Genomic DNA, 12,570 nt, shown 5'->3' with positions numbered 1-12,570 from the left:
ATACTATTATGGCTAGAGAAGATCTTATGACACTCAGGGAGTTGGCAGCTCTGAATTTAACTCGAGAGCCTCTCTGCATTACTTTTCCTGCGATTGATGATACTATTAGATTTGAACTGAAATATGGATTGATTCACTTACTACCGTCTTTTCATAGTCTTGCAGGTGAGGAGCCTCACAAGTATCTACGTGAATTTGACGTTGTCTGCTCGAGCATGAAACCAACAGGAATCACTGAGGAATAAATCAAGTTGCGAGCATTCCCTTTTTTCCTTAAAGGATGAAGTGCAAGACTGGTTGTACCATCTCCTACCAGGAAGCATAACTTCATGGGCTGACATACAGAGAAATTTTTTGGAGAAGTATTTCCCAGTGTCTCAAGCTGCAACATTGAGGAATGAAATCCGTGGGATTAAACAACAACCAGGTGAGACATTACATGAGTACTGGGAGCGATTCAACTGTCTGTGTGCAAGGTGTCCTCAACATCAGATATCTGAGTAGCTACTTATCCAGTACTTCTACAAAGGCCTCAGTTGGGCAGATCGAAGAAACATTGATGTTGCGAGTCAAGGGGGATTAGCTGATAACTCTACCTCCGTCCTATCTGACAGTAGCTGTCTAAGCTAACTACGATTGTGCGCCAATTGGTGGTTGGTCAGACTCAGTAAGTTAGAGCATGTGGTATTTGCACGAGTATAGAACATCCTACTAATTCTTGCCCTAAGCTTCAAGAAGGCAACCTTGCAGAACTAAATGCAGCCGGATTTGCGCAAGCGCCCTACAAGCAGTACAAGCCGTTCTTCAATACATATAATCCTGGGTGGAAAGATCATCCCAATTTGCGGTATGGGAATCAGCCGCAAGGGTTCCAAGCACATGCGCCAGCGTAACAGATATATCGTCCACCACCCCCACCACACCAACCTGCTGCATCATCAGGTATGTCTTTAGAGACATGGTTAAGACCATGGCTGCTAGCACTTTGCAATTTCAATAGGATACGAAGACTAACATACAAATTTGGAAGCGAAAGTGGAACAAGTAGCCACTGAGGTACGTTAGTTGAATGAGCGAGTACAAGGAAAATGGTCATCCCAAGCTGAAAAGAATCCAAAGAATGTGAACACGGTGACTCTTCAAACCGGTAAGGTAGTGGAGAGTCCCAAACCAGTGGTTCCAAAGGACAAAGATGAAGAAGCCATTGAGAAGGAGATTGAACAAGAAGACATAAAAGCTGACGAGGTACATTCTGAAATCCTTTTCAATACAAAGTCTAACGAAGCACCTTTTTCTTTCAGGTTGGTGAAGCCAAAGAAACTAAGTAAGGATAAAGAAATTTTGGAGGTTTTCAGAAAGGTGGAGTTTAGCATACCATTGTTATATGCGGTTCGCTAAATCCCCAAATATGCAAAATTCTTGAAGGACTTATACATTAACAAGAGAATGATGAAGGAAGACGAGTGCATTATCGCCAATGAAAACATTTATGCGGTCTTACAAAAAAAATTCCACCAAAGTGTGGTGATCCAGGTATGTTATCAGTTTTTTGCAAGATAGAAAATTTAGAAATAAAAAGAGCCATGCTAGATATAGGAGCTGCGATATATGTGTGCCTAAATCAATCTATAACTTCTTGAACCTAGCACCTTTAAAGAAAACAAGAATTGTGATTCAATTGGCTAATAGAACTAATACGTACCCTGAAGGACTTATATAAGATGTTCTAGTTTAAGTCAATGAATTAATTTTTCCTGTCGACTTCTATGTGTTGGATATGAAAGATGAGAATTCACCTAATCCTTCACCCTTGCTCTTAAGAAGACCTTTTATGTGTACAATTGATGTTAAAATTGATGTGAAATAATGAACTTTCACGGTGGAGTTTGATAGAGAAAATATTAAGTTTAACATTTTTGATGCAATGAAATATCCTACAGATACTCACTCCTTGTTTTTTTATAGATGTTATTGAGACTGACGTGCAGGATAGTCTTGAGCTGAGACCCTCCGATGCGTTGCAAGTGGTGTTGGCGAATCATATAGGTCTTCATGAGGCTCATGACCCCATGATAGATGCTAGATTGTAAAGGATGATGCATGCTTTAGGAGCCGTTCCACTAACTCCAGAAAGGTATGAACTTGCTCCATTATTTTTGCCTAAAACTGATCAACATTTGTTACCATCTATTGTGTAGGCACCAGAGTTGAAAATGGAATCACTGCCGGATCACTTGAAGTATGCCTACTTAGGGGAGAAGGATACTATTCTGGTTATCATATCATCAAATCTTACATCCGACCAAGAGCTCAACTTGATCCAAGTCCTGAATAATCACAAGGAGGCTCTAAGATGGACGATTGCAAACATCAAAGGTATAAGTCCATTTTTTTGTACTCACAAGATTACTCTTGATGAATGAGCAAAACTAGTCCGACAAGCACAAAGAAAGCTCAATCCAATAACGACTCAAGTGGTGAAGAATGAAGTCATGAACCTTTGGGATGTTAGCATAATCTATCCAATTGCTGATAGCCAGTGGGTGAGTCATATCCAAGTGGTGCCGAAGAAGACACGGATAACTGTGAAGGGGAATTAAGATGGTGAGATGGTTCTTGTTCACAACCAAACAGGATGGTGGCAATGTGTTGATTATCGTAGGCTGCTGTAACAAAAAAAAAAAAGATCATTTTCCTCTTCCTTTTATTGACCAGATGACTGAAAGGTTAGTTGGCATGCTTACTATTGTTTTTTAGATGGAATTTCATGATACTTCCAGATAGCAGTAGCACCAGAGGATCAGGAGAAAACGACATTCACATGCCCCTTTGGTATTTTTGCGTACAAGAGGATGCAATTCGGATTATGCAATGCCCCTGCAACTTTCTAGAGATGTATACTGAGTATTTTCTCTGAGTATATTGAGAAAATCATTGAGGTATTTATGGATGATTTCAGTGTTTATGGTGATAGTTTTGAAAATTGTCTTGATAACTTAGCTTTGATCTTGAAAAGATGTTGTGAGGTTAATTTGGTATTAAACCGGAAGAAGAATCAATTTATGGTCAATCAAGGTGTGGAATTACATCCAAGGGGGACTATTGTACATGTAATACACACGAATGTGCTACGTTGCCGATATGTATGCTTTTACTTTCCTTCGTATTGAGGTTTTCTTGTCTATAAATATGAGTTTGAATGAAATAAAATGAGCAGACCTCCATTTTAGTCTCAACCATCTATTCCCTTTATGTATGGATTATTAGTATTATATAATATTATATATATACACTAACGCACACACACTGCAGGTTTACATATATATATTTACATGGAATACAAGTTGCACACATACATATAATATATTTACATGTACAATATATAAAATAGTGGTTAGCAGTAGAAATAATTAATAATTTTATTGGTCAATCTTATATTAATATTACAACAAGATTAGATATATATAATATTCCTTCATACAAATATTTATTTCATTTTTGATGAATTTTAATATGATGTTCGTTTTTTTTAAAGTAAAAAATAAAAAATTGGTAAAAAAATGCGGGTTGTGTTTGTTTTCTATTTTGGTTTGAAGAAATTCTTTTAACGTACAATATAAAAAATTGTGTAGATAATATAAAAATAAAAAATATATATAGTATATCAATTTTTTTTTTAAAAGAAAATATGTTGAAAATTATTTTGAAAAGAAACAAATAAGCTATGTTTTTAATATTTTTTTTTTTATGACAGAAAAAGTAGTATGTATAAATATATACTTGTATATAAATTTATATATGGATTTATGAATATTGTATAGAGAAGTCTTGAGAGATTGAATGGATGAGAAATATTTTCATTCACTATACTTTATTTGTACAAATATCTTATATTTACCGGTAATTGATCGAATTTATTATACATTGATTTAATCATTCTTTAGAAGGTTATTGATAAATAAAATTGTGATGAAATATGTTTGTTTTAATATATATATATATATATTTAATTAAGTAATTTTCATTCACTATACTTTGTTTGTACAAATATCTTATATTTACCGGTAATTGATCGAATTTATTATACATTGATTTAATCATTAGGTTATTGATAAATAAAATTGTGATGAAATATGTTTGTTCTATTTGTCTTTAATATATATATATATTTAATTAAGTAATGCAAGCTGCATTTTATTCATATATAATTGTTGAGAGAATTTTGTTTTCAAATATTAATCAATGATTCTTTTTGATATAATTGATTATTGACCTTAACAAAAAATATTTTTAACTGATTTTATAAATAGTCAATACTTCTGTATGATTTAATGATATGATAGTTATTGTTTATTTAGTAAATATCCGGAAAACTACAAGCTCATCATATTTAAATATATATTGATTTGAGATTTATTTTATGTGGAGTTATCTTTAGATGAATATGAAGAGATAGATTTTTTGAAAAACTCTCGGAAGACCTTATGCTTTGCTTTCCCATTCTTGAATTCTCTATTAATATGTTGCTTGCTCATCGTTTTAGTTAAGTATCGAACATAAGTATAGCCTAATAATTTGTGTTGAAAATTATTTGAATAAAATATGCGAAGATCATTTTTTTATTCAAGATAGCGTAAAACATGTGAAACCCCGTTACAATGTCATTTACTATGAAATGAACTAAATCTTACTAGTAAATTTACTGTAAATCCAAGTCCGATATTCTATAGTATTTCATATACATAAATACACTTATTGTATTGAGATATGATATTTGAGAATCAAAGGTGTGTGCAACGTGATTAGTCTGTGCAAATACCTTGTCCACTCCGAAGCATCCCTCTTCTATAATCAGTATTGATTAGTGGAATCTCTCATGGATTGGTATCTTCCCTATGTAGATTGGTTAATAATTGAACCAGGTCAACAAATACCTTATCTCATTTTTTATTTTGAATTCAGCATTTTACTTGCTGCCAAGGCGTTGTTTTAGCTATGAACTGACCATGCTTCGGGATTTGGCCCTTTGTTGGTGTTCGAAGGATATTTGTTGGATACATCACTTCCCAACAGAAAGTCTTTTTTTTTTTTCAATTTGGATTGGGTTTGATTTTTTTTTTTTTTAGAAATGTAAAATACAAATATAACCTGTATAAAAATCAAGTAAGATTAAGTGACATAATGATCCTTAGGCTATTCAATGAATGCATTTTTTTATTCATATGGAATAACTTTAATACATTATGAGTATAAGTAGTTTGATGAATGAATAATTTATTTTCGACATATTCAAATTGCAAATAAGATAGAACATTGTCATTCTAAAGCTTTTTATCTTAATTATAGGAATAAGAACAATGTTTGAATATATCTTCTTTGTTACATTGAATACATCTTTGCTTGATTGCCCACTTTGTTTGTTTCTATTAGCCTCCTCATAACACCCAACAAACTTTTGTACGAACTTACAAATCTTATTCCTATAATTTTTACATTGAGTAACACCTCTTCTCATTGCACTTACATGCTTGTTCTCCATGTAATACAATTCTTTTTTAGAAAGCACTACTTAGTTGGTCAGTATTGGTTACAACATCCTTACTTGTGTTCAATCATGCACTGATTAAAAGTTCGTATTTGCTCCAGCTCCACACCTTTCTTGTATCTTGTTTTTTTGTATTGTTAACTACATGATCATCTGCTAAATTTATGGGTGTGCAATGTTGAGGAGTGTCTACTGCTTCAGTGGCTTGCATCGTGAATTGAGGAGATGATAAATTTTCAAATATTTAAATGTTGAGGAGGAATGTGATAATATGGTGGAGGAGTGAATTTTTTAAATGAGACATTAAATGTAGGGAACATGAATTGATTTCCTAATATGTTCATAAAACTTGAAAATCGAAAAGAATTTTGGTGATCTTGAGAGTTGGATGAATTTTGAGAGTTGTGATCCACAAGTGAGAAATTTTAAAATAAATATAGAGAAAAGACAATGAAGAGATGATGTATAGATATGGAGTGAGAATATAGTGTATTTATAATAAATATTACGACGACTATATTGTCAATGATTGTATTTGTAATGACTATATTCTTCAATGATTATATTCCCCAATGGTTAATTTTTTATTTATATATATGTAACCAATTCATATGCATACAATTCGTATACACAATAGTTTGACCTCTCATATCTTAAAACATTATTACAAGATGATGAACGTGTCGTTGGTGTATTACAAGCTTAGTTTGTCTTTATTAAAGTTCCATCACTTATTTGGGATATCAGTTTATTAGATAAAATAATAAGAGCATGTATCATATTATATAATATAACGGTAGAAGATGAAAAAGACACTTATATATATTATTACAACATATCTCAATATGATCAAGTCGAGATAAATGATAACTCGAATTGGTCATACAAAAATATGAGACATGCAACAATGGATAAATACCTACGGAATATAATGCAACTTCGAGCTAGGAAAACACACAACGACTCAAAATGGATTTAGTTGAATACATTTGGGAGAAGTTTGGTCAATGATTTATTTGAAAAATATAACGTAATATTATGTATATTTTTTTTATTAAGTTTGAATTAAATTTTTAATAATTATGTGAGTATGATACATAAAAAATTGTTATTTTTATTTATTTTGTTTATTTATTCTAAATAATTATTTTATTTTTATTAAATATTATAAGAAAAAAGTATGATGAAAAAGTACAATTCTATATTTAATTATACAAAATGTTTGATGAGGTAGAAAAATATAGATTTTAGAGGATTCTTTAACGTGAATATAAAATATAATTAGAGTTTTTCGTCATGTAGAAGCGACAAAAGTTAATGTAGCACAATGATAATTTTTGATTTTATCATAGTTTATAATCTATATTTATATAATTATTTATTTATGTATGTCGAGTTTTAAAATTATTTATATTTAGTTATTCCAATAATTATATTTATTGTATATTATATATAAAATATTACTCTTTCCGTTCACAATATTTACTCCTAATTTCATTTTTTATCGGTCCACAAAATTATCACATTATTATATTTGGTAAAAAAATAAAACCTATCTATTTAATTATTACCCTTGCTTTATCATTTATTTACATCCATTGTCATTATCATTAACTAACATTCTTTGCTCTAATCAAACTTATTACTCATTCTCTTTCAGCTAATTTGTCTCAGCTTAGACACAGAGTTTTAAATATTGTGTAATTAGTAAGTAATTAAAAAATGTATTAGTAAAAATAATTATGATTTAATAAAATAATTATAGATTAAAATTAAGATGATTAGATAATTTAACTTAAATAAAAATAATATAAATTATAAATTTTAAAATATGATTAATTATATAATTATATTTCTAAAAAAATAACAAAGAATGAAAATAGAAAGACCAAAAAAAAAAATGAGAAAATGCAAAATATAATTGCAAACTACAAATGTGTCCCATGTAACATTGCCACATGGGTAAATAAATTTAAAAAGAATGCAACATGAGGTTCTTGTAAGAGAACCCTACAAGAACACGTTCCATTCTCTCTTTCCTCTACATGGAGAGAGATAAAATATATATTTAAGGGTGCGTTTGTTTGGAGGATTGGATTTAAATTCAATTATTCATCTAATTTTTTTTTTCAAAAATATCAAATCAAATACTTATTTTTTATTTTTTATATTATATTAAAAATCAATTTTACATTCAAAACATCACATCGACACCTATTTATATCACATCATACAACTATTCAAATTCAAAATTTTTACGATTTAAATTCCAATCCAAAATCCAAACTCCCAAACAATTTTTCCTTACATTTCTGTCCAAAGGATGTACTTGTTGGTGGAGTTTGCATTTTTAGTTTAGGTTTTAAATGATAAAATATTTATTTGATATGATATTGTGAATGTAAATTTAATTTTGAATGTCGTATAAAAATAAAATATTTAATTTAATATTTTTTTAAAAAAATTAATAAATACGTTCTTTCTTGAGCTTCTTATACCAATTTATATCACATAAATAATAGTATTTTAATATAAAAAATAAGATAATAGTATTATAAAAAAAAATAATTAAATGATTGATTAAAAAATAATGAGATAAATAAAAAATAGTAATATATTAGTTATTATTTTTTTAAGTATATGAATAATACGTTTGTGTATAAATGAAATTATTTATTATAAATAGATTACGTATAAATTTGTTTGGGGGTTTCGATTTTGAGTTGGGATTTGAATAGTAAAAATTTTGAATTTGAATAGTTGTATGATGTGATATAAATAGGTGTTGATGTGATGTTTTGAATATAAAATTGATTTTTAGTATAATATAAAAATGAAAAATAAGTGTTTGATTTGATATATATATTTTTTTTTTGGGAGAAATTTTGAATGAATAATAGGATTTTATCAAAATTTTACAAAAGAACACACCCTTAATAGACAACTAAAAGAAAATTATAATAATAACTAGTATGGAGAAAGTAATAGAATGTTTTTTTGAATACCCACGTGGACTCCATTTAGGCAGAAACGTTTTGATTTTTAAAATTTTAAAAATAATAATAAAAAATAATAATATTTGATTTAATATTTTGTGATATAAAAAATACATTTGATATGATATTTTTTAAAAATTGAATAGTGTATCAAAGCTTCCAAAATTATTGTATAAACAATGCCAACTTGAATTCTAAATATATTGCAAACATAAATAATGAGTACATTTCTTGAACAAATTAAGACACAAAATGAGGATGATTACGGTGCTGATTAAAGTCAATCACCACCGTGTTGATAGCATAAAAATATATTAAGCAACACATTAGAGTTAAATCTATAGTACAATATATATATATATATCAGATAATACATAAAAAAATAAATTTACAATATATAGACAAAATTGCACATAACTCTCTTGTAGTTTCGAAACTCAGCGTAAATTCCATATTTACTTTAAAAATTGCATGACGCTCCCTTATATTTTGAAAAATATTGTATGAAACCCCTTTGTGGTTTCGAAACTCTGTGTAAATCCTCATTATACTTTAAATAATTGCATGACACTCCTTTATATTTTAAAACATATAGATAGGAAATCATTTTCTCATCACAGAAGGTTTCATGGTGGTGGATTTTCATGCAACGTTTTTTTAAATATAAGAGAATGTCATGCAATTTTTAAAGTATAAAGAGATTTTACGTTGAATTTTAAAACCACAAAGGGAGTTAATAAACAATTTTGCCATATATATATATAATAAAACTTACTTTACATATTAGTACTTTATACAACATAGAGTGTATATGTTGTATTTGTAATATACTATCTCTAATATTTTATATATTGATATTAAATTTTGATTTGAATTTGATATTAAAATAATATATGATGAGATATTTTGTGATAGAAAAAAATATTTTTTTTTTCAGAAATTACATAGTCCAAATAGTAGTAAAAACGTCGGATTCTTTTGCAAAAGAAACATACCCATAGAAGAGCTATACATATCATAATTGGATCGTACACCAACTTGATATCAATTTAATTTGTAAGATGTCCGTACAAATTGATTTATAACTACCAAACTCACAACCAATGCACTCAACTGTACCAATAAATACTCACTTTCACCGGTTAATAAACACTACTTCTAGTTCAAATATTTCATCTATCTTCCTTATATGCATATATATATATATATATATATATATATATACTTCTTAACTTGTTTTGTTTGCTTACGATTTATTTGCACTACAAAAAAATATCAATTTTGTAACGAGATTTTTTCGTTCTTAAATCCATTTTTTTCCGTTACTAATGATATTAGAGACGGAATTAGTGATGGAATTACGTTAGCTATGTGAATTTTAGGAACGAAATTCCGTTACAAATATGCTATTTTTTTATAGTGTTGGGGTTTTGGTTTAACTAATAGATTATATTTGATTTTTTTATAAATATATATATAATATTTTTAAACACCGGAAAAATTGTTTAGTAAAAAAATTAATAAAAATAGTTAAATACAAAATAGGGTTTTTATAAAGATTTTTTTTCGTATTTAAATTTATTTTTTCCATTACTAATAGAGACAAAAAATTATTATATTCTTACATTTAACATTATTGACGGTGATCGTCCCTAAATTGGCGATGAAATTAGAGGTGGAATTTTCCATTACTAACTCAAACAAAAAATTTTGGTACATAAATTAGCAACGGAGTTTAATAAGTAATTATTTGAGAGTTTGCGACGGACAAGATCTGTCGCAAATGCCATCCCTAATTCTTTTTTCTACTGCATAATTTTGCATTGCAAGATTTATCAATATCTGTCTCAACCAGTACACAAATACATAAATAAATTTTAAACTTTAATCGAACAACCGAACTGAATTAGCTAAAAAAAATCAGTCATAAACACCCACAATATATAAAAAAGTTGCAATAATGTAAACATAAAAATTCCAACATCACACAGTTCAAAACATATAATCCAGCCATACACTACAAAAAAATATCTAATTAGTTACAATATTTTTAACTACGAAAAATTTTTGTAGTTAAAACATATTATTTAGCAACAAAAATTAATTTCATCGTTAAAAATAAATTATGTACTACAAAATAAATATAGTGGTTGTGTGCTTGTATCACTTTATATATTAATTTAATATATATAATCTTTTATATTAAAATGCATCTAGTAATAAATTTTGAATATTTTATTATAATATATTTTGAATGAAATTAGATATATTAAATTTATTTATAAAAAAAAATATATGAAATCTAACTAAGATTTGAACTAAAATCGAATTCGAGCTTGAGTTCAAGTCTTAGGATCGGAGTCGAGCTTGAGCTTAAAGGTGAGCCTATTGAGCCGAGCTCGAGCCACCACAAAATCTAATTCTTAGTGAGCCGACTCAAGTCTATATTGAGAGTATTTCTAAGTTGAGCTCGAACAACATATACTCAAGTCCACTTAGTTCATTAACGGTGCTACCTATAGGATTGTTCTTATTTATAGGCTCAGGCTACCACCCAAAAGAGCAAGGGATTCCATGAAAATATGATGTCATTAAAATTTTCCGTTAATGTTCTTTAACATAGTTCTTCAGTCTTGTGTGTGTTATTGGGTTCTTTAGGAAGAAGAGGATAGTTCAATCTTGTTTGCCTAACTGAACCGATTTATCTTTAGTCCAATCCATTGATTTGGGTCTATCATATGTAATTGACTGAAACAAAATAAATTTTGTCTAATATTCATGTACATATCTGGGGCATACCCATGGCTAAGACAGTGGCACTGGTACCAACACCATGCTCTAGCTCTAAACTTTTGTGTACAAAAACAAATGCATGTTCGGACTGTAGGTTGTGGATTCGAATGGGTGCACGCAGTGGCGGAGCCAGAGCATTGAAGTCGGAGGGGCTTCTCGTAATAATAAAAAGTAAAATATTAGAAATATTGGAAATATTTTTTACATTCGGTGCGACAATTGTAATCATCGGGTCGCCATATTCTGAAATCTCTGTAAAATCTTTTCGATTTCACATTTTACAAAAATATTTTTTTCAATATTTCATACTAGACAATCCGCAAGAAAACCATCTCCCATTGTGTTACACAAATCAGTCTTTATAATCTTCATAGCAGAAAAAGATCTTTCGACTGTTGTAGTTGTGACGGGCAAGACCAATGCTAATACTATAAGTCGATATATCAAATGAAAAGCAGTATCAGCTTTGAACTCAACCATCTTCTTTGCAAGACCTTCAATATCAGAAAGATTTGAGAAATCTGATTTTCTTCGCACATAATGAATGTAGGATCGAAGTTGTACAACTCAGCCATGTGGAATATCTGTTCAAGATCAAAGCTAGCAAATGAATTACTAAATTATAATAAAAAATAATTTTACATATAATATATCACATTATTATTTATTTATATTACTCCAAATAATTATTTTAATTTATTTTTTTACTATTCAAAATTCAATCTCCATAAAAAAAAATAATAATAAGAAAAAGAAAAGAAAAAATAAATGAATGAATGATTATATTTTATGGGGGTTTTCCAAACACTTTTTCTATTGAACAATTTTTACTATCACAAAATTAGACTAAAATTGCGGCAAAAAAATGTACAGTTTCAATATGAGTTGAGTATTTTTTTACTCAAAAATTATATAATACTATATGAAATCACATTTGTATAATTTCACTGATGATTATTTCAAATTGATGATATTTTCATCACAATAAATTATATGATAATACTCTGATACCCTTATGATTTTATTTACAAATAAAAGCTGCAGCAATTCCGTTACTATTTAAAATTAATATTATTTATGTTCGATTATAAGGGTATTATTTACTTTTTACGTGTTAATTTTTTAATATCAATTATTATATCAAAACGTAGTACAAATTAAAAAAAAAATGCATAAATACTTCCATTAGTGTCTTATAATACTAATATAAGGACATTTATACAAATATAATTATAT

The 12,570-nt window shown here is 28.6% G+C and overlaps 1 non-coding gene across 1 annotated transcript; it reads right to left on the bottom strand.

Annotated features, from left to right (window-relative positions):
• Positions 1-387: 387 nt before the first annotated feature.
• LOC127253127 (small nucleolar RNA R71) lies at positions 388-494 on the bottom strand. The gene has a single exon (XR_007839220.1). It is a non-coding gene; the product is annotated as a small nucleolar RNA R71 (small nucleolar RNA).
• Positions 495-12,570: the final 12,076 nt, after the last annotated feature.

This window comes from Andrographis paniculata, unplaced genomic scaffold, assembly GCF_009805555.1.
Source record: "Andrographis paniculata isolate CXL003 unplaced genomic scaffold, ASM980555v1 Contig49END, whole genome shotgun sequence".
In the NCBI taxonomy this organism is placed as follows: Eukaryota; Viridiplantae; Streptophyta; class Magnoliopsida; order Lamiales; family Acanthaceae; genus Andrographis; species Andrographis paniculata.
Note: the sequence above shows the minus strand (reverse complement) of the source record. Positions and strands in the feature narration are given on the sequence as shown.